The sequence below is a fragment of the Paroedura picta genome, chromosome 1, assembly GCF_049243985.1.
Source record: "Paroedura picta isolate Pp20150507F chromosome 1, Ppicta_v3.0, whole genome shotgun sequence".
Classification (NCBI taxonomy): Eukaryota; Metazoa; Chordata; class Lepidosauria; order Squamata; family Gekkonidae; genus Paroedura; species Paroedura picta.
In genome coordinates, this window is record NC_135369.1 from 47,033,602 (window position 1) to 47,055,502 (window position 21,901).

The following is a 21,901-nucleotide window of genomic DNA, read 5'->3' on the forward strand; positions in this document are numbered from 1 at the left end:
GTTAATTAGCCTGCATTTGATCCACAAGGGGACTTGTCCTCTAATCCCATGACTGCTGGATTTACTTAGGAGTCCTTGATGAGGAACTTTATCAAAAGCTTACTGGAAGTCCAGGTAAACAACATCTACTGGGTCACCCTCATCCACATGTTTGTTCAGTCCTTCAAAGAGCTCTGAAAGGTTAGTGAGACAAGATTTTCCCTTACAAAATGCTGATTCTTTCTCAATAGCTTTTGTTCATCAGGGTGCCTACTAATTCTATCTATAAAAATGGATTCCACCAATTTACTCAGTTTCAATGTTAGACTGACAGCCTATAATTTACCAGATCTTTTCTGGAACTTTTCTTAAAGATGGGGGTTACATTAGCTACCCTCCAGTCCTTCAAAATGTGGGCAGATTTTAGGCCCATTATGCACGGGGGGGGGGGGAAAGCGCACATTCGGGGTGGAATGGCGGCGACTAAAATCACCGATAACGCATGGTGCCAGCTGAAACCGGCCGCAGATTCGGTGCAGGCCGATGAAAAGGCCACATTAGCGAAACGCGGAAGAAAGCGGGTGACCGGGGCGCAACCAGAAGCGGCGCCGGGGTTGCCGTGTGCATAATCGGTTACTCTGGGTTTTGCCACCGTTGCGTCCCGTCCCGTGCATAAGCGGTTTGCTTCACTTCTTTCCCCTCTGCGTTTTCCATGTGACCCGAAATCGCCGTTTTGGCAGCCATGCATAATGGGCCTTCGTGATAAGACTGCATATTTTTGTAAAGGAACATAAATGTTCTGAGGGAACATTTATTTTCAGTAACATGCCCTGTTTCCCCTTGACCCACATGCTACCTGAAAACAGTGGGGCTGCCATTATTAGAGTCTTACCCATGTGCGGAACTTACTGTCTCTGCTTCTCCAGGTCAGCCACCTTGGCTTTGAGGGTGCGAATTCATTCCCTGAGAACAAGGAACTCCTTGCACTTATGACTTTTGCCTAGCCAGCAGACTAAATAGCCCCTAACGTCCTGCTGACATTCTACCTTCATAACTGCTCTTTTTATATTCCTTTTAAAAATAAATTTCCTGTTAATGTAGATTTGTTTGTGGAAAGTATGCTTACTCTTTTTACGGACATGGAGAGACTATTGCTCTGCTACTGAACTCGCGTTTGCTAAATTCACCTATTTATTCCTTTGTTCCAGACACTTTGGCACTGGAGCTGACAGTTCAGCACTGAAGCAGGGCCTGCTACTTTCTACCCTGTAGAGCTCAACTGAGAGAGTCAGTTAGGAGTAGCAGTTGAGACTTGGTAGTTAAGAACTGACAACTGAATAGGAAGGACAGTTAAGGGAGTAAGAAGATCAAGAAGGATCCCCATTCAAGGCTGAAGGAAATACCTCCAAGCAAAGGGAGGTAATCCCTATCCAGTCTGAAGTAAATAACTCTTAACAGATGGTGGTGATCCATAGCCAGTGGATAAGGAGGATAATTGGAACTTGTTTGAATTTTCATGCCTTCATCAACTTAAGTTGATTAAGGGGTTTCAATAAGATTTTTTTAAATTGGACATTTGTAACCCATTACAAGCTGGTTCAGGAGTGGCAGGCAATAAATTAAATAATAAGTATCTGTAAGACAAAGAATTTTATGCTAGTGTCTTTAAGCAAATACTGCCAAGAAATCTCTCCTCAGGTTTTAAATACCTGTCTGAATAACAGAAACAGTTACTTGTTTGCGACAAATTGTCTGGTCTTTATTTTTTTACTAATTTACCTTACTCCTGTTGTTTGATCACCTAATAAGTCCTGCACTATATTCCACCCCAATCATTTCCCCCCAAAACTAAATAAAATTGTTATTTTGGAACTACCATCAACCTCTTGTGAACCATTATCAACCCAGGACAAAAAGAAATATTTTAGTCTCTCCCCTCAGTTCCCATGGCTGGGTAAGCATCTAACAATATACATTTAAATGACTGGGTGGGACAGCCAGAGAAAAAGAAGGGAAGAGGGGCTGCACAACCAAAAAGACGATAAAGTGAAATCCTGTGAGGAAGGGCAAAACCATCATAGCACATAGGTTTTGAAGAACTAAAGCCTAAAGTGATATTCATAAAGTAAGCTAGAAGCATACATAGTACATAATAATTTAAAAAGTTAGAAGATCATGTGTAATAGTAACTGATTTATCCCTTATTAACTTGTTGAATCACCTTTTAAAGCCATCTAATACAAGCTCCATTACTGTGGGAAAAGGAGAAAATGGATGTGTGTTTACAAGCCTTGAGGTGCATTACCCACCCAATGGTGCCACATGGTAGATGCTTGCCAAATGCAGAGTGAGAAAGAAGGTGAGTCAATACAACTAAATTCTTCCTTTCATTTCATCTGCTGGGGTCAAACAGGGGGAAATCATTTTATTGAAGGGACCCTTCTGCACAAGCTCAGCTCCCATCTGGTACTTAAGCTAGCTCTGTACTCCAGCCAACCACCGCCTTGCCCTTTGTGGAGAATTAAATGATTCCCACATCATTTATAAAATCCTTTTAAAAAGAAAAGAAAAAAATAGCCTCTGAAGATTTGATTTCATATAAGGCCGACAGCTGTTCAGTTCTATACTGGGTTATCTAAAAGCAGAGGGACCATGGAAGACAAACCTGTTGAAGAAGAGCCAGACATTTTCAGTAACAGCCTGGAGAGAAAGAGGGAGTCAAAGCAGAAAGTAAGAGTTGGAGATAAACAGTTTGATGCTATAGGGGAGCTGCAAAGTCCTCTAACAGGTTACGCAATGCTACACCATCCAAATCAGGTTACCTGATTTACTACAATTCCTGTACAGACAGGCAACTTCATAATGGTATGATTTAACCAAGGAGACAAACATTGTAGTTTTGTGATAATGCAATATCTCCCCCACTCCATGCCTATCATTTCCCTCATGGATGTAAAATAATGTATAGCACTGAATTTTCGTAATTATAGAATGAACACTGGTTGACTTCACTGGGTGTAGAAGGGTATCACTTTCTTTAGGATGCCAGTGTCTTAGGGCTATTTCCCCACATATGTCATGAAGACCAGATACTTTTTACAGGCCAGCATACTGTAGGTGAGGTGGGTCCAACGCCTCCCACTTTCCCCCGCAGGCAGACCAGGTTAGCTCATCCCAGCCAGAAAAAAAAATTCTGAGTCTCAAGGCCACACCTGAGGCCAGGCACAGAGGGGAGGCATATGAATCCCACAAGGGGCTAAGCGGAAACTGCCCTGAGCAATAGGTCTACCTTTCACCTATATGAGCCCTCCAGGCTGGGTGCATCAGAGGGAAGGAAGGGGCTGGCAGCCAGGGACAAGGAGCAGAGTCTTTGCCTGGTGACAAGGGAATATAAGGAGGGTTCAGGAAGCAGGGCAGGGAAGGAGTTGGCCTGCTCCCAGAGACTGGGGGGGGGGGAGCTGCATTTGACAGTGAAGAGGAAGATGTAGAAGAAGCAATCCCCTCCCTTCCCTTGCAGGCCCTTGAACAAAGCTTGGTGACACAGCCAGTTGACCTCCACCCCCAGTCAGGAGCAGCAGGGACATCACATCTAGCTAAACAATTTTAGGAGGCAGGGTTGAGAAAGACATCCATCAGAGTAAGCAATATTGAACTAAAAATGGACCAATGTACTTTATGAATCTATCTTTGTGCATCTGATAAGGTTGACTTAGAACCCTTGACCTTTGTCATCTTTGACAGAACAATTTGACCTATAATATTTTTAAGGAAGAAGTAGTACTGAAAGGTCCTGCATGAGCAAGAGATGACAGTTTTAAAGCAATCCGCTCCTCACAATTCTAATCAAGTCTATTCTGTGGGACTTACTCCTGAGAAATAGTTATTCACATAGCACTGTTTCTTACCTGGTGTCTCAGGAAAGTTAGTTGGTGCAGAAAAGACCTTGGCCTAAGATAACGATGGGCTTGAGACTAACTCACTAGTTCATTCATTCATTCATTCATTCATTCATTCATTCATTCATTCATTCATTCATTCATTCATTCATTCATTCATTCATTCATTCATTCATTCTACAGTCCCAGTATTGACTATAACTCTTAAACTGTAAATGATACCTCCTTATAAAACCAGAAACGCCATTTCACGGGGCATACAAAAAGCTTCCATGACCTCGCAAAACAGCAACTCCAGTATCAGAATTCCTTTGGAGGAGAAGACCTGGGAGTCTTGCCAGAACTGTAGACAGACAGAACAACTGATGTGGCTGACCCAGGCCAAATGGAAGGGGGCACAACGAGAGATGAACAAAAACATATTGTCTAGATCTGGAATAAAAACAGTGCCTTTTTGTTGTTGTTGCAGAAACTGTGAGGAATGGAGCTAACAGATTTTTAAAATATGACCCTTACACAAACTACCCAGGTCTTCCAATCTCACTGAAGAAACAAAAGAGAATACTTTCTTAAAGACAGGGCAAAGTATTTGTTCCCACTAGATGGCGGTATTGTTTTCTTGCAGGCTTGCAAAAACCAGTAAGCAGTACATGAAGGTGGAGGGAGAAGTGTGTGTGTGTGGGGGGGGGGGTCAGCATTTTCAAAAGGCAAAAATAATTGCAGTATATTTGAAGAGGAAAGGGAAAAACAATGAAAATGCCTCTAGCGTAAGCTCCTGCAATAATAATTGAGAACTAAACCATAATTAGACAGAAACATCGAGAAGATTATAGAAGTCAGAAAGCATTAAATCGGATTGTGTTGCAGCCCAGCAGATTGCAATTAGGCTGGCTGTGGTACGAATTAGGTCTCCAGCCAATGCCCTCCCACTCTGGGTCAGTAGGTGCAGGTAGCACTCAACAACCAGCAAGTTAAATTCCTGGAGGACGGAAGTCTCTTAATTCATTTCTCCACCTCTGTACCAGACTGAAGCAGTAAGATAGAGCGCGAAAGAATTCATGATTCTGCACCCTTCTCTGGGTCAGTGAGAGGGGGCGGGGGAGATGTCCTCCAGGTTTTACATACACGTCTTTAACCTTTAAATGTCCCTGCCCTTACAATCCACTGTCCCAAGTACATTTACCAGGGAAAATCATATTTTGCTTTATAAAAAGAGCTCAGGGCAGTCTAACCAGACCATTTAAAATTGACCACAAAACTGCAGATATCACGTAAAACACTATAACCGTATGGCTATCAAAACGATCACGTACAAATATCAGGGCCAGTTCCAGCACCTTCCCTCCCCCCTCCTCCGAGATCCACTCACTCCCCTCTGCCCTTTAAATCAGGACACCATAACCAGATGTCTGGAGGCAAGAGGAGAGGGTGAGCTGAATACCCTGTCAGAGGACATTTCACAGGACAGACAGGAGCGCTGAGGAGGACTTGTACCACATGCCTGCTTGCCTTCTTTTATTACCACAGGCTTTTTGGATTAGGTGTATAATCTTGGGTAGGTACATAGGAATAGAAGTGTTTTTTACAGTGCTTCCATACCCTGTCCCTATGAGACCTAGATGGCAGGCCGGGGGGGGGGGTGCGTCCTTGTTGCAGAGGTAACAGTATGTCTTCTGTCAAGAGAAAACAAGGAGACAGCTAAGCACACCCAGAGGGGTCGATATGATCTCCAGCATTAACCAGGAGAAGAGCATCTTTCAGTGCAAGTCTTTTCTTTCCGTTCCTGCCCCAAAGTGCTTCTGGCATTGCTGTGAATTCGCTTTCTCACTTTCACTTCTGCTATCAAAAGCAGGGCGCTGAAGTTGCCTAGACTGCTTCACAGGGAAGCTGCACTGTGACGGGCCTTGCAGAGCCACCATACTTAGGGGGGAAATGTGTGTGAGAGAGAGGAAAAAGAAAGAAATCAAAATAAATAGGAATTCATAAAATGGCCTGGTTTGTAAGATTTCATTTGCTAGCCTTTGGTGACAATTAAATGCTCAATAGGATCGAGTGTTAATAGAACAGAAATAATTTGCCCAACGTTACATAATGAAAATACACATGCTGTGGTAGGAGGCAGCTACATTAAGTGAGAGAAAATGCAATACCCCTACAGAGTACAAACAGCCTCGTGTCATCAACTCTGGCTAGCAGGAACTCTCTAGGTCTTTCCTACATTTGCCACCTGAGATCCTCAAAATGAAGATAATGGGAACTGAGCTAAGACCTTGTGAAAGTTATTCAGGTAACCTGCCAGTGAACAATGGGTCATCCCCCTCCCCCCAAAAAAAATAAAATTAAAAATACTGCCTTCAAGGAAGAATTTGGAATCCACAGTTATTAATGTGCGCAGTAGGCCAAAATTACAGAATACTATACCTTTATCAGTGGAGAATGTATCACAGCTCATCTGTGGCATATGCAATATAAATTGCAAACATTAGGAAATCAGCACAGGCATGGCATTATCCTGCTAAAAATGTGTCTGGTATGAAGAAAAACAAATATTCCACTGCAATTTACTGCATAAACAAAAAATCAGAATGACAGCTAAAAAAAGACTTCCTCAGATTCTCGAAACCGTGTCTCTCCATTCTCGGTAAGCAAATCAATAAGAACAACATATTTAAGGTATAAGCCTGTTGGTCTTAAAGATGCCACTAGACTCAGACTTTGTTCTGCTGCTTCAGACCGAAAAGCTACTCTCCTGAACCAATGCAAAAACAGAGAATTCTTCTTCCTCACACCAATGAACAGGCCTGCCCATTGAACTTGGTAGGGGTAAACAGTTGACACTTCTTCTCTGGCTCCAGGAGCCAAACTAATTTCCCAGCCTTCAGGGTTTTGTTTTTTAATAGCCATATTTTCTCATTCTTCCCACCACAAAAACTAATCCTGAACTCTTTTCATAATTTTAGGAAAGCTGTGACAAAAATTGTTGTAACAAGTGAACAGATATGCAATCATCCCATTTATCATCACCATAACAAAAAGATAGCTAACCTTAACCTAACTTATCTCCAGTTTCTCACAACATCATGATTACTTTAAAAAGCAATTGTTTAACTGAATATGAATATCGGAGCCAGCCAAGAAAGCAACTGATTAAGAGATGAATTCATCTACTACCGCTGACTGGGATAATGTTAAAATACACACAAGCATACAGCAAAACATATTTCGATGTAAAATGATAAGTTTGTACTTCTCAGGATCACTGAGAGACATTACAATAAAAGCACTACTGAAAATATCATGGCCACCTGATGTTTTGGAGACTGGGCTTAGGGGAGGACCACCTGACTTGCTGCAGCTTGCTGGTGTGAGAACCCTTCCATGCTTGACGTTTCCTTCTTGAGTCAGGTTATCACTGGTGGGATAAGCTTTTCTGACATCCCACAGGTTATACGTCCAAGACCACGGCTCAATTCCTGACAGCGTTGGACCAGTGTATCATATTCCTGATTGACATAGTATTTTATGCTTCCAAGAACTGTACATCTGTACCTTCTACACTGATTTAAAAATTTTCATTATCTACAGAAACAGAAGGATTAGAACACTGTTCTACCTGCAACTCTGGGAAAAATTATTTATATGCTATGATACCTTCATGGAAACCTGGAGGGTCTACTTTTCCCTCTTCAAAAGGCACTGACTTCTTCAAAGCCAATTTAAATAAATCATGTTTATTTTCTGGCCTTCATATGGAAAAAAGCCAGAGAACTGATGAAAAACAAACATCACTGAAATCTGAATGGAAATACAAACACAGTGGCTATAGAATCCACAGCTATCACCTGCTATGATAATCTCATATTCTAAATTTTTATTTGCTTAGACCGTTTTACAAACTAGTAAGAGTTTATTAAAGATACAGTGTAAAGTTTATTCTACTGCAAACACATTCCATCTTCTGTAAATGTACAGTGTGGTCTCATTAGTAACCCAAACAGACCATGTGTATACTTATATAAAAGTAATGCTTTGAAAAAAGACAATGCCTCTCTCTGTTTCTCTGTATGTGTGTCTGCCTGTGTGTGTGTGAGCATTGAGATGACTAGAAGGAAATAAACATGTGCCAAATGAAGTAATGGCACCTGCCAACTGTCTGATTTCTGTGCCACTGACAGACGCTCCATGGACTAGTTCACCCAAATACTTACAGCTAGTTACAGCTAGCCATGGGAAAACTAGTTATGTGAAAGCTAGTTTGTTATATACAAAGTCTCCCCACCTTAGCTATATGAACAGCTCATTTAGATTTTCATGTTTATTCTGGGATAGCTGAAGCTTCAAAGGAGCTTGGTTATATAAAAGGGCTGCCATAAATCTGCTAATGAAGTCAGTAGTACTTTCTCATCATTTCAATACCCTTCATCAAAGGTTTCCTACCAAGTGCAAATCTTCTCTGCTAGAGCCTCAGTCGACTATCTACCAGTAGCATTCCTAAAGGGAAATGCCCACAGAGTGCTAGCATGAATAATCATACTATGAAACATACTCATTTCTGGATATTGTTGTCATGTAGCGTTACTCCATGTAGGGTCATTTTATAAGGTTGTGAAAAGCAATAAACAACAGCAACTCAACACTATATTTTTGTGTGGACTCAACCAGTACTCATTTAGCACCACAAGATTTTTATCTCAGAATCTGGATGGTAAAGAGGTCTTAAGAAAGTAGTTGTGCATGTCTAACGCCCTCCTTACCATGACCTGAAAATGCTTGAAGAGTAGCATAGCTGAAGACATGATGACTGGAAACAGAAGAAAAAGGAGCCTGTACACATAAATCACCTTGACCTGGATAGCCCAGGCTAGCCTGTTCTCACCAGACCTCAGAATTTAAGAAGGGTTGGTCCTGGCTAGTATTTGAATAGGAGATCACAAAGTAATACCAGGGTCATGATGTGGAGTTGGGCAATGGCAAACCACCTCTGAATGTCTCTTGCCTTGAAAACCCAGCAGGTACGGAATAATGAGCAGAAAGCAGGGATTTAAATAGCTTCAAATCATCCCCACACACACACTTTTTGCTCCCCGAAAAAAGCTTTGGTGAGAAGAAAGCAGTGGTTGAAATGACTCTGAGACATTTCAACTAAACAGCTGAGTGCTAGGAAAGCGCAGAGCCATTTAAATCCCTGCTTTCCGCTCTTCACAAACCTCCATGAACAATTATGAATTGCCCTAACATTCATGGAAGTTTGTAGTGGCTCTTTAGTTTTGCAAACATTGTTTTGCACACCACGAGCCAGCCAAAATTCATGATGAATTTTAGTTCATGTATTGGTTTGTGCCCATCCCTACCTACGAGTTCACCTAAAGTTACTTATGACTTGATAGTGACAACAACAAACACATACATCGTGCAAATTCTGATACAGCTACTCTATGTGGTGTCCGACACTCAGGATCTTGATTTGTGCCATCTCCCAACACACACAAACCTGCTTTTGTTTTATGACGAGCAGAATGCAAAATGTGTCTTGTCATGAAGAGGCTCATTATCTTGTAAAGTATATGAACTGGGCTGTGGAGAAGAGTGTTCTCATGTATTTGCCAAGAAAAAAATGTTTACATTCCTCACAGACACCTTCCCAGTACAAAAGAGAAAAACCAAAAGCCAAGCCAAATTTAAACTGCCAATTTCTTAGGAAAAAATTAGTAAAGACTGAAATGAAGTGGGGTGGGAAAAGTATGTATTCTCCACAGATAGCCTAGCCTTGTTACCATAGAAATCTTGAGACATTTTCTTTGCTAAAAGTATCAATTTCTCTCTGCTAACTCTCTGCAACAACAACAAGATGTCATAGGCCACATTTAGATAAGTTCCATGTTGATCATGATTGTCTGCTTTTTGTTTCACTTATTCTAATGGCATTTAAAATAAAGAATATCCTTCTCTCACTGTTCCACATAATATATTTCTGGTAAGGCCTTGGAGGAGAAGCTGGTCTCATGGCTTAAGTGCTACTTAGCATACCCACTCATAGTGGTTGTCCCGCCCCTGAGTGCCTCCTCCTCCAACCGGCTTGCCTGTCTGTTCAGCGGCCAACCAATCGCCTTCTGTCCCCCACCCCTGACCACCCCTCCTCCCTCCACTTGTCTCCGAGGCTCAGAGGCTACAGATTCCTGCCAAATGAGAGCTGTCCCTGCCAGTGAGGGGGAGGTCATCCACAGAGTTCTTCCACCCCCAATGTAGTGCCCATTGTATTCCTGAATGCAATGGGCTTGGCCCACAGTATCAAATAAAGTGCCTCCACAAGTGCTGTTAAGTAACTGAAATGAACCCTGTTTGTGCATATAGAATTTGAGAGGATTCTGGCACACAAGCCATTCTTATTGTGACACTCACTTTTAAATTGTAAATCATAGAATCATAGAATCATAAAGTTGGAAGGGGCCATACAGGCCATCTAGTCCAACCCCCTGCTCAACGCAGGATCAGCCCAAAGCATCCTAAATCATCCAAGAAAAGTGTGTATCCAACCTTTGCTTGAAGACTTCCAGTGAGGGGGAGCTCACCACCTCCTTAGGCAGCCTATTCCACTGCTGAACTACTCTGACTATGAAAAAATTTTTCCTGGTATCTGGCCTATTTCGTTGTACTTGAAGTTTAAACCCATTACTGCGTGTCCTCTCCTCTGCAGCCAACAGAAATAGCATCCTGCCCTCCTCCAAGTGACAACCTTTCAAATACTTAAAGAGGGCTATTATGTCCCCTCTCAACCTCCTTTTCTCCAGGCTGAACATTCCCAAGTCCCTCAACCTATCTTCATAGGGCTTGGTCCCTTGGCCGCAGATCATCTTCATCGCTCTCCTCTGTACCCATTCAATTTTATCTACGTCCTTCTTGAAGTGAGGCCTCCAGAACTGCACACAGTGCTCCAGGTGTGTTCTGACCAGTGCCGTATACAATGGGACTATGACATCTTGTGATTTTGATGTGATGCCCCTGTTGATACAGCCCAAAATGGCATTCGCCTTTTTTACCGCTGCATCACACTGCCTGCTCATGTTTAGTTTACAATCCACAAGTACCCCAAGGTCTCGTTCACACACAGTGTTACCTAGAAGCGTATCCCCCATCCAGTAGGCATGCTTTTCATTTTTCTGACCCAGATGCAGAACTTTACACTTATCTTTATTAAATTACATCTTGTTCTCATTTGCCCATTTTTCCATTGTGTTCAGATCTCGTTGAACTCTGTCTCTATCTTCCGGAGTATTTGCCAGTCCTCCCAATTTGGTGTCATCTGCAAACTTGATGAGTAGTCCCTCCACCCCCTCATCTAGATCATTAATAAATATGTTTAAAAGTACCGGGCCGAGCACCGAGCCCTGAGGTACCCTGCTACTCACCTATCTCCAGTCTGATGAAACACCATTGACAACAACTCTTTGAGTGCGGTTCTCTAACCAATTCCCTATTCACCCAACTATCTGAAAATCCAGATTGCAGTCCTTCAACTTATCCATCAGAACATCATGGGGAACCTTGTCAAAAGCTTTACTAAAATACAAGTAAATGACATTAACCGAATTTCCACGATCCAGCAAACCTGTTACTTGGTCAAAAAAGGAAACCAGGTTGGTCTGGCAGGACCTGTTGGAGACAAATCCATGCTGATGATGATGATGGACAAGGGCTGTGCAAGTTCTCTGGAAAGTTTTTTGAGGACTTTCGGGTGCATTTCATCCGGACCAGGGGATTTGAACTCATCCAGTGCAGCTAAATGCCTCTCGACAACCTCTCTATCCATGTTAACCTGCCACCCAGACACTATCCTTTGGCTACGGCCATCTCTAGATGTGCCTAAACACTTTGACCTGTGGGAAAAAACAGATGTAAAATAGGCACTAAGCCTTTCTGCTTTCGCTGCATCTTCCGTTAGAGTTTGTCCATCCGCACCCAACAGTGGGCCTATTGCCTCCTTTACTTTACGTTTGCTCCTCACATAACTGAAAAATCTTTTCTTGTTACAATGGGCTTCCCTGGCCAATCTTAGCTCACTCTCAGCTTTGGCCTTTCTGATGATTGATCTACAGTGCCTAGTAACCTGTAGGTACTCTTCTTTAGAGCTCTGTCCTTCCCTCCATTTCCTGAACATTTTCCTTTTCTTTCTTAGTTCCTCTTGAAGTTCTCTGTTCATCCAAATAGGCTTCTTAGAGCTCCTGCAGTGGATTGTTTTCTTTAAAAAAATACTTAGCAAGTAATATTAAGGTGCTTCACAAATAAAAACGATACTGAATTATTATAATGATGATGACAATGGCAATATTGTAGCCAGGCAGAGTAAATGTGTTATTCAGAGATGTTCTACTCAAGCCCTGTAGACAAGGGTGTTTCCCATTTGGTAACCTGGTCAGAAACAAACCAACAAAAAACAAGAGTAATGTGTTGGGGATTTAAAAAAAACAAAAACAGAATAGACTTTCTGTGGAGTTCTGTTTTAGTTACGCAATCTAATTTCAGATGTCACTCTTAACAGAAGGAACAGAGTCATCAATAAGTTCACAGCTACAAATTTAACTATCTTTAATACCCTGATTGTATGTTCATAATCATCTAAAATTATTTCTGAACAGGCTTTACAAATTCCACAGAATGTATGGCTTTTTACAAGTACATCCTTTAACATTTCCTGCTATTCTATATTTCCCAACATTTTTCATTCCCCTTGGGTACTGGCCCATAACCATTTTGGTCTTATCAAGTCAAAAACACATCCAAATCACAGGTTGACACTGGAGCTTCAGAAAGTACATCTCCAAAATTTGTGCTGGCCTATGATATTAAACTGAGTAACATGTAAAGGTACCAGATAAAGGTACCAGGCGGGACTTTTCACTGGAATGCAAGATAGGGCTTTTCTTCTTGTTCTTCTTGTACATTAATAACCACAACCATAGGACGGTGAAGGAAGAATACATACAAATGTCCCTTGTTCCATCAATGAGCCCAAAATCCAGAAGGAAAGGGGTTCTCTGTCCTGTATTCCTTGGTCTCATGTCAGCTTACTCCTTGACACCCTGCAGAGAAAAGCCAGGGATCCTCCTTGACCTCCTTGTTCCCCTTTGAAGGCAGCACAGAAAACAACACCTTTGCTGCTTCCAAAATTTTATGAGAGCCGCTCCCCACACAGGAGTTAAAAAAATAGGGAAAATGCCATAGTCCAAATGAAATTGCTAACTATGTTTGAAAATAAAACTGGATTTCCCTCAAGGAAGCATCATCCCTGCTAATTTCAATGGTACGGCCTGGCTACATGTGTGCATATTTGTACTTACAAGCTTCAAACTTGATGTAAAAGAGATGGAAATCACAAACAATATAGAAATAAAACAGCTTTATAAACAATGCATGTCTGTTGAAATCAACAGAACCACAGCTAGGTGAAATGGAAAGAAACCCCAACTTGGAGCTGGCAAGATAATACTATTGTTGCCCAAGGGTGCAGGCATTCAGTTTCTCTGTCCCACCATGGTCTCAAACCACATGGCCTCAACAGATTGCTTCGATGGTTCATACTGAGAACCATCTGCCCCAAAACTTATTTCAACAGGGGCAAGACCGATGCCTCTTTGAAGGCCATAAGAAAAGACACCAAGACTGTTTATGCACAGCAGCAGCTGAGCCGGGCTGCTGCCAGTTCATTGCAGCGCTGCAGTAACAAGGCGCTGGGAGGTGGCTGGGATGGTGGTAATGTCATGCATAATTAGGGATTGGCCCTGCTGCCCTGTCGCCGCCAGCCTGGTGTTTCTGCACCATGCATAATTGGTCCAAGAGAGCGGCGCTCTCCTGTTGTTTGCTCCCACCATCTGTATTCAAAGTTATACTGCTTCTGGGATTGTGATGCCAGCTCCAAAGGATGAAACCAAAGGGTTTTATCCTTGCTGTTATTAGAGACAAGTTGCTGACAGGATTCTACTAGGGGGCATTCTCTTCTAAAAATGGACAACTCAGATTTATCTATTAGCCAATTGTGAGATTATGTGAAGAGACCCCCACCCCACCTCAGATAAGAAGCAGGCTAAACCTTTTAAACACTTTTTCTTTGCGCCTCTGCTAGGAATGCAGAGCTAAAGAACACAAGGCCCACCTGCTAACAACTAATGGATCAAAGGAAATCTATAGGAAGGGAGATCTGTGGAATAATCAAACTGCTGCAAGTCAGTGTGCTAAGAGGCCCATTTAGTTAGAATCATAGAATCACAGAATCATAGAGTTGGAAGGGGCCATACAGGCCATCTAGTCCAACCTCCTGCTCTACGCAGGATCAGCCCAAAGCATCCTAAAGCATCCAAGAGAAGTGTGTATCCAACCTTTGCTTGAAGACCGCCAGTGAGGGGGAGCTCACCACCTCCTTAGGCAGCCTATTGCACTGCTGAACTACTCTGACTGTGAAATTTTTTCCCTCATATCTATCTAGTTGATTCTGTTTTCTCATCAAAGGAATAAGTCGGCACAATAGTTATATCTTCAAAACTGTGTAATGCAAAATGGCCAGTCTACAGTTTGGTTGAGTGTCATTTGCTCCTGTGCTAAGTGGCTCAGGGACAATCTTCAATCCACATGTTAACTTATCATAGGAAGCCACTTTCCGCATGACAATTCTCTCTGTGTCCAATCAGGGAAAACTCCCCTGCAGTTCCTATGGTTCGCGTGGAAAGTTTCTGCACCATGGAGGTAGCATGGACACTTTTCAGTGGGATCTGTCTGGAAAGGTGGTGTAAAATGGCAGCTAGAGCTGTGAAGAGTGATGTCCCTGGTTCCAGCCTCAGCTCAGCTACAATCTCATTAAGTGATGTAGGGAAAGTCTGAATCACTTTCTGCTTCAATAATAACAAGTATTTGCATAGTTCATATAATAATTCACTGTATTTCACACACATTCTCAGTAATCATGGTAAAAGCCCGGCCACTCAGACCAGTATGATTATCCTTATACTGCAGGCTAGAATGCTAAGTTATCATCAGGGTGGAAATAAGAATAACAAACATCTGAGAATCCATACAGCACTTTTAAATGCTCACAGCATGCTACATCATGTTGCAACTTTCAGAACAATGTTGTAAGATATGGCAGTACTCGTATCATCCTGGATATCAAAATTGCACGATGTCATAGTCCTCCTGTATCCCACATTGGCCAGACCACACCTGGAGTACTATGTGCAGTTCTGGATGTTTCACTTCGAAAAGGATGTGGACCAAATTGAGAGGGGGCAGAGGAGAGTGACAAGGATGATTCAAGGCCTGGGGGCCAAGCCCTATGAGGAAAGGCAGAGGGACTTAGGAATGTTTAGCCTGGAGAAGAGAAGGCTGTGAGGGAACATGATTGCTCTCTTTAAGCAGTTGAAAAATCGTCACTTGGAGGAAGGCAGGAAGTGGTTCCTGTTGGCAGCAAAGTATAGGGCCCACAGTAATGGATTTAAACTATATTTACAACGGTACTGGCTAGAAATCAGGAAAAACATTTTCACCAACAGAGTAGTTCAGCAGTGGAATTGGCTGTCTAAGGAGGTGGGGAGCTCCCCCTCATGGTCTTTAAGCAGTGGCTGGACAGTTATTTATCCTGGATGCTTTAGGCTGATCCTGAATTGGTCAGAGGCTGGACTAGATGGTTGGCAGAGCCCCTTCCAACTCTATGATAATATGATACAGCTAGGAAATAGAGGCATCCTCTCATAAGGTTGCAATAATCTTTGGGCCAGATCTCAATGACTTTTCATTTTTTATTGCCTGCTCTCCATTTGCATACCACCTGAACAACTGCTATTAGGCAGAAGAACTCACTTTTTTTCTGAGTCGCACTGAGCAAGAGATGAAGTCACTACAATTTTCTTAGAACAGGAACAGATCCTGCCTAGCAACTCGGGAAAGCTCTGCTCTTTCCTCCACATTACTGAATCCTCTGTTCTTTCTCCACCTCCAGGCCCTTTTCCTTCCATCTGCTGGGGAAAATGGACACGTGCCCAACTTTCTATCCATGGTAAAAGAGCCTGAGAAAGTTTGGCACCTTCTGCTATCTCAAAGCTGCCAATAATGTGCCATGCACAAAGCTGTGCAATGCAATCTCAATTCTGGATACCGAAGGTGGGATTCTTACAACTGAAACACTGCATTTCAACCTTGTTCGATGTACCCATCCTGTTACATCTGTTTCCCATTCTCTAGAATTCTGACTTCCTCCAAAATTCGATCCCCACTCCCAATGCATTGAATTTAGGATGACAATCAGCATGAATGAGATCCAGCAGATTTTTCAATTAAAGTAATTTTTTAAAAAACACTGCATAATAGAACACATTTTGTGGCAATAGCTCAAGATGTACTTTTAAGGTTTACTGCTGTATGGAAGGCACACTCAGAAAGCCAGACACTGGCCATTCTTGGCTTTCAAAAGATATTTGCTAGCCAATTTGAGTCCAAAATTCATTTTGTGTCCCATAATTTTTATTTGGAAAGCATCCCATCTGTCACCATTAATCATACATTCAATTAATCACATTTCAGAATGCAGTGGCTCAAAGATCTTAAAACCTGGCTCCGTGTCAGAATTCATAGCTAAATGGATATGTAGATTGAGGATAAAATTCAGCACTTGCTTTTAAGCAATTCAATTACACAGTAATTGTTTTAAGGACAGTTGCCACTCTGACCCTGAGGGGACATCTAAATAAACCCCAAAGGTACCAAGCTGATGAGCAGGAGTTGATAGTTTAGATCTTCAAATGCAAGGCAGCGTAAGCAAGCCAGAAGGCTACTCTGTACACAGTCCACACAGTGGCAGAGGGGATTTTTTGTTTGTTTGTTTGTTTATTGCTGAGAATGCTCATAGGGCTAGTTCACTAGGTAGATATAACTAATAAGTACCAACAGTGGATAGCTTCCAGCATTTTTTCCCCTTGAACAAGGGCTGATTTTTTCAAAGTGCGATGTGATTGAAATCACATGGAACTAGAGTGGGCTGGCCATTATACCCTAGATCAGGGGTAGTCAACCTGTGGTCCTCCAGATGTTCATGGACTACAATTCCCATGAACCCCTGCCAGCGATTGCTGGCAGGGACTCATGAGAATTGTAGTCCATGAACATTTGGAGGACCACAGGTTGACTACCCCTGCCCTAGATAGCCACCTAATTTGCCAAGAAACATAAGGCCCAATTAAATTATTCCTTTATTCAGTACTCGGGGGGGGGGAGGGGGATCTGCTATCAGTCTGGGCAAGAGAGGTGACACGTCCTTCCTCTGTGTCCAAAGGCTACTGGCCTTCAGACATTTGGCCTTAAGTTGCCTTACTTCAGCTTTTAGTCTTCTGTCTGCTTCACTTCAGTCTTCAGCTGTCTGACTCTTCCTTCTCTGTACTCCCTAGCCCTCAGGCTTTGAGAACCTGATAAGAGGTCAGCAGCCTTTAAAAACATAAAATGTGAATAAAAAATCCAGTGTTTGAACCATCCAATCACCAGGAGTTGCAAAAATTGATTTTTAAAAAGACATGTATATTCCATTCTCTGCTACTTTCCTTTCCCCATTTTCAGAAGTTCTTCCATTACAGCTCACAATGAATCCATAGTCATATAACTATATGATTTTTGTGTGAATGTTCTTTTGCTGTTAATATGTACATGGATATCCTTCCATTACTGTGCTGATCACACAGAGCTGTGAAGAGCAAGAATTCAATGATTAAATCAGGCCAAAGAAAAAATAGGATGCAGATGGCTTTTCTTAAGTCTGTCAGGATGCTGGGAACAGAAAGCCAATTCTATGGTTGGCCAGTAGCAGCATCCAGTAGGGGGTAAATGCATTGTTGGAAAATGTTGTAACAAATAACCATATGACAAAAAATATCCAATAGACTTTCTGATAAAACATTCAAATCTCTCGTCAATAGCCTCAGCACATCGTATCAAGTGACAAAATACTGCACTTTCCTAAATGACTTGTGAGGATTTAAAAAAAAATTCAGACAAAGAAAGACAAAAGTTGGATCCTTTCCCAAAGTGTGTTAGATTTGTCATTGAAGTACATTTGTTTTGAGATTCCTTTGACAATTCTGTTTTGTCAAAAGTCAGGGTTGGTGCCTGTGTTGCAGTCTTTATTTAGGGCAGCAGTCACTTCAAATTGTTCTGCATGGCAACGGTCATCTGAAGCACACTATGCACATTCTCCAAGCCACTCAAACTAAACAAACAAACAAAAAAGTCAGTAGTGATACAGAGAAAACTACTGGCTCTGTGGCAATAGAAGTGACAGCTCCTTTCTTTCCAAAGGCTACATACCAACAGCTCAGTGTATGCTGAGGACTTCCCATCTGCAGTAATTCAGAGCTAATTTACATTTTACAAATAGGAAGCCTTACATATAGGGACTCTCACCAGCAGTGGTTGAATTTAGCATCACGCTACTTATCCTGGATGCTTTAGGCTGATTCTGCATTGAGCAGGGAGTTGGACTATATCTGGACCCTTTTGTTCTACATGATGTAGAGATTGGATTTTAAGTAACAATGAGGGCTAAAACATATGCAACAGAGTCTAAGAAAATGCTGCTGCAATCCAAAGATGTGCTATAGTTAGGCAAAAGCTAGCCTCCAGAGTAATGGGACTAGAAGAAGAGAAGGAGAAGAAGAAGTTGGTTCTTATATGCCGCTTTTCCCTACCCGAAGGAGGCTCAAAGCAGCTTACAGTCGCCTTACAATTCCTCTCCCCACAACAGACACCCTGTGAGGTGGTGAGGCTGAGAGAGCCTTGATATCACTGCTTGGTCAGAACAGTTTTATCAGTGCCATGGCGAGCCCAAGGTCACCCAGCTGGTTGCATGTGGGGGAGGGCAGAATCGAACCGGGCATGCCGGATTAGAAGTCCGCACTCCTAACCACTACACCAAACTGGCTCTCTGATATACTGCCTCTCAGCACCAAACTACTGACATACATGCATGTGGTCATCCTTGTGGTAGTTTATTAGGAAGGAATTTAAAAGAAAATGGCCAATACTATTATGCACAGTTATAGACCTATATTGTGGCTTCCTTTAAAATACTGTGTGCAGATACAGTTTATGTATCTCAAAAGAGATACTGCAGAAAAGGACAACCAAGATTATTAAAGACTAGAGGCAAAGCCCTTTGCACCCAGGGAAACAACAACCACTAGGATGCACATCTGCACTGTGGCCTTCCTGGGGGCTGGCTATATGGCAAAAGCGTAAATCATGGGTATTTCTTCCTTCAATGTTAGACCCCCCTCCAAAACTGCCATTTTCCCCCTGGGGGAGCTGATCTCTGTAGTCTGCAGATGACCTCCAATTCCAGGAGATTTCCAGACCACACTTTGAGGTTGGTGACCCCAGTGTTAGGAATGTTCCTTGAGGTTTGGAGGTGGGACCTCAAGGGTCTGGGGGGGCAGGAGGAATAAAGCATGCCCACCTGCCCTATGGAACCCAGTTTGGCCTCTTCTGTCTGTTTGCCTGCCTGTCTGCCTTCCTTCTCCCTCCTTCACAGTCCCTGCAAAACAGACACCCTGGGATCCTAGATTTACTTAACAATTGGTAAACTTAACACAGTTTTACTGCTGAAGGAAAATAACATCACTAAGACCGTTTACGCACTGGGAACTTCACTGCCCCAGCTCCCATGCAGGAGCACAAATCGGGGGTGGATGAGATACACCAGGCCAAATGCTCCCCCATGTGGGTACAGGAAGAGATGGGACAACATACCACAACTAAAACTCCAGCCTGCAGCCCGGCATGAAAATTCCAGTGCGTAAACGGTCTAAATGAGTCTCTAATATGTATTTATTGTATGGCCTGTGCATAATATAGCCAGCAGATCCTAAGATTGTCTTAGTTTACATCAGCAGAAATTGCTGACATAATTCCAGTTGCTCTCCTACATATAAACTAGATGAAACAGAGGTGAAATTCTGTTGTTTCTATGTTAATTCTGTTTTTTTAAATTTTTCACTGTGGTTTTAATTATAGCGTTTAAAAGGAAGAGTACGGTTGAAAGGCCCATGCTGTCAGTAAATCTGTAGGTGGGAGACCTGGTAATTTTGTGGAGTTCCACAATGGAAGAAAGGTGAAATATAAATGTAACAGAGACTTTTCAAGAGAATATTCAGCACAGAGTTGTGTGCTAAGCAAGATGTACTATATCAATTGTATTTAACAGTATATGTTAAGGCCAAATGCTACAATCTTTTATTTACTTAATTTAGTTTTAACTGGATGTGTCTTGGGTAATTGTTTATCCTAAAACAGAAGACCGGCTATTGTGTATGTGTGCTTGTGTAAAGTACATCAAGTCACAGCCTACTTATGGCATCTCTGTAGGGTTTTCAAGGCAAGAGATTTTAGAGATGGTTTGCAACTGCCTGCCTCTTCATAGTAAGCAACCCTGGTCTTTCTTGGTGGTCTCCCAGCCAAGCACTGACCAAGGCCAGCCCTGTTAGCTTGAAAGTTCTGACAAGACTGGGCTAACCTGACCCAATCTTTTCTTGAAGGATTATTACAGGGGCTGAAATACCTATTGTAGCTGAGATCCAAATTAATGCTTTCCCTGAGGCACAGCATGTTCACGGTTTGGTATCTGGTTGGTCAATGACCTTGAGTCATGACTCAGTTAACTCCTACATCAATTTCATTCTGTAAACACCCTTAGGAACAATTTAATGTTAAATAAATGCAGAGCTTTGCAGGAAGCACTTAAAGCAGTCCCTCTGTCTTAAAAGACAAGACTCATTTCACAAAGGTTACCAAAAATGTATAACATAAATTTAGACCGAATTTTAAAAAACAAAAACAAAACTGTAGCTCAACTTTGGTTTCATGCCTGTATATTTCCATCATCTTTGAAAGGAAAAAGTCAAAACTAAAAACATTCACCTAGTAATTCAGGCAAGTTTAGTTTAAATCATGATTGTGCCCTAAATCTGGTCTTTATTGAACAATACAAACTGTGTGCCACAGAAACTGATTTCTGTCACCTGAAGATCTTTTGTAATAGTGAGAGATCTCCAGCCACCTGGAGATTGGCAGCCCACACTGCTGAGCATGCCAGGCCACGAGTACAAGGGCTCCATGTGGCTTAATGGATCGCACAGTGACACATGCCATTTCTAACAAAACCCTTTTTGCTGCAAACACAATTCCCCTGGAGAAAATGGCCACTCTGGAAATAAAAGATCTCGTTTTTTGTACCCCACTTTTTACCACCCGAAAGAGTCCCAAAGCAGCTTATAATCACTACCCTTCTTCTTCTCTCAACAGACACCCTGTGAAGTAGGTCAGGCTGAGAGAGCTCTGAGAGAACTGTGACTGGTCCAAGGTCACCCAGCTGGCTGCATGTGGAGGAGTGGGGAATCAAACCCAGTTCTCCAGATTAGAGGCTGCCACTCTTAACCACTACACCAAGGTGGCTCTCTGGAAGATGGACTCTTTGGCATTATACCCCTCCCCTCTCCAAACTCCACCTCACGTTCAACCCCCAAAATATTCAGGTATTTCCCTACTCTGAGCTGGCAACCCTAGGTTAAGCTATGCAAATCACAGTGCTTGTGCTGGCAACTGGCATATTTAGAAAAGCAGTGCACTTCTGATGACCACATGTGACCTAGAATGAAGCCACAGAGAAAGACCATGTCCATCTTGACCTCCTTATGAGCATCCTTGGGGGATTGAGGTTCACCAATTTGATGACAAGAAGGCCGGACTAGAAGGGCTGTGTAGATTCCTTTTGGGAAGCATGCTTCCCTTGAAGACTTTACATTTTGAAGACCATGCAGGTGATGGCAAGGAGCACATTGATGGCAAGAAAGATGGAGATGGGGATCTGGGGATGAGGAGAGGTGTGCATGTAGGCTGTGTGAAAGGAGGCTGTTGATGAATGTGGTTTCCAGCTCTGTTCCTGGTGTTATTTTCTAAATCTGTGAACTCTTTTTTACAACCACACAAGAACAACGTGCATCAGA

General features: G+C 42.4%; 1 protein-coding gene and 1 long non-coding RNA gene across 3 annotated transcripts in view; one reads left to right on the forward strand and one right to left on the reverse strand.

The window, feature by feature from the left end:
• PRKCE (protein kinase C epsilon) overlaps positions 1-21,901 on the reverse strand; it is a 422,794-nt gene that overhangs the window by 306,148 nt on the left and 94,745 nt on the right. The window lies entirely within an intron of this gene.
• On the forward strand, positions 1,341-16,878 carry LOC143836452 (uncharacterized). 2 transcript variants are annotated; one of them, XR_013230632.1, is made up of 3 exons: positions 1,341-1,398; positions 2,210-2,338; positions 15,859-16,878. It is a non-coding gene; the product is annotated as an uncharacterized LOC143836452 (long non-coding RNA). The 2 variants fall into 2 exon arrangements; XR_013230626.1 differs by lacking the exon at positions 15,859-16,878 and adding an exon at positions 7,461-7,958.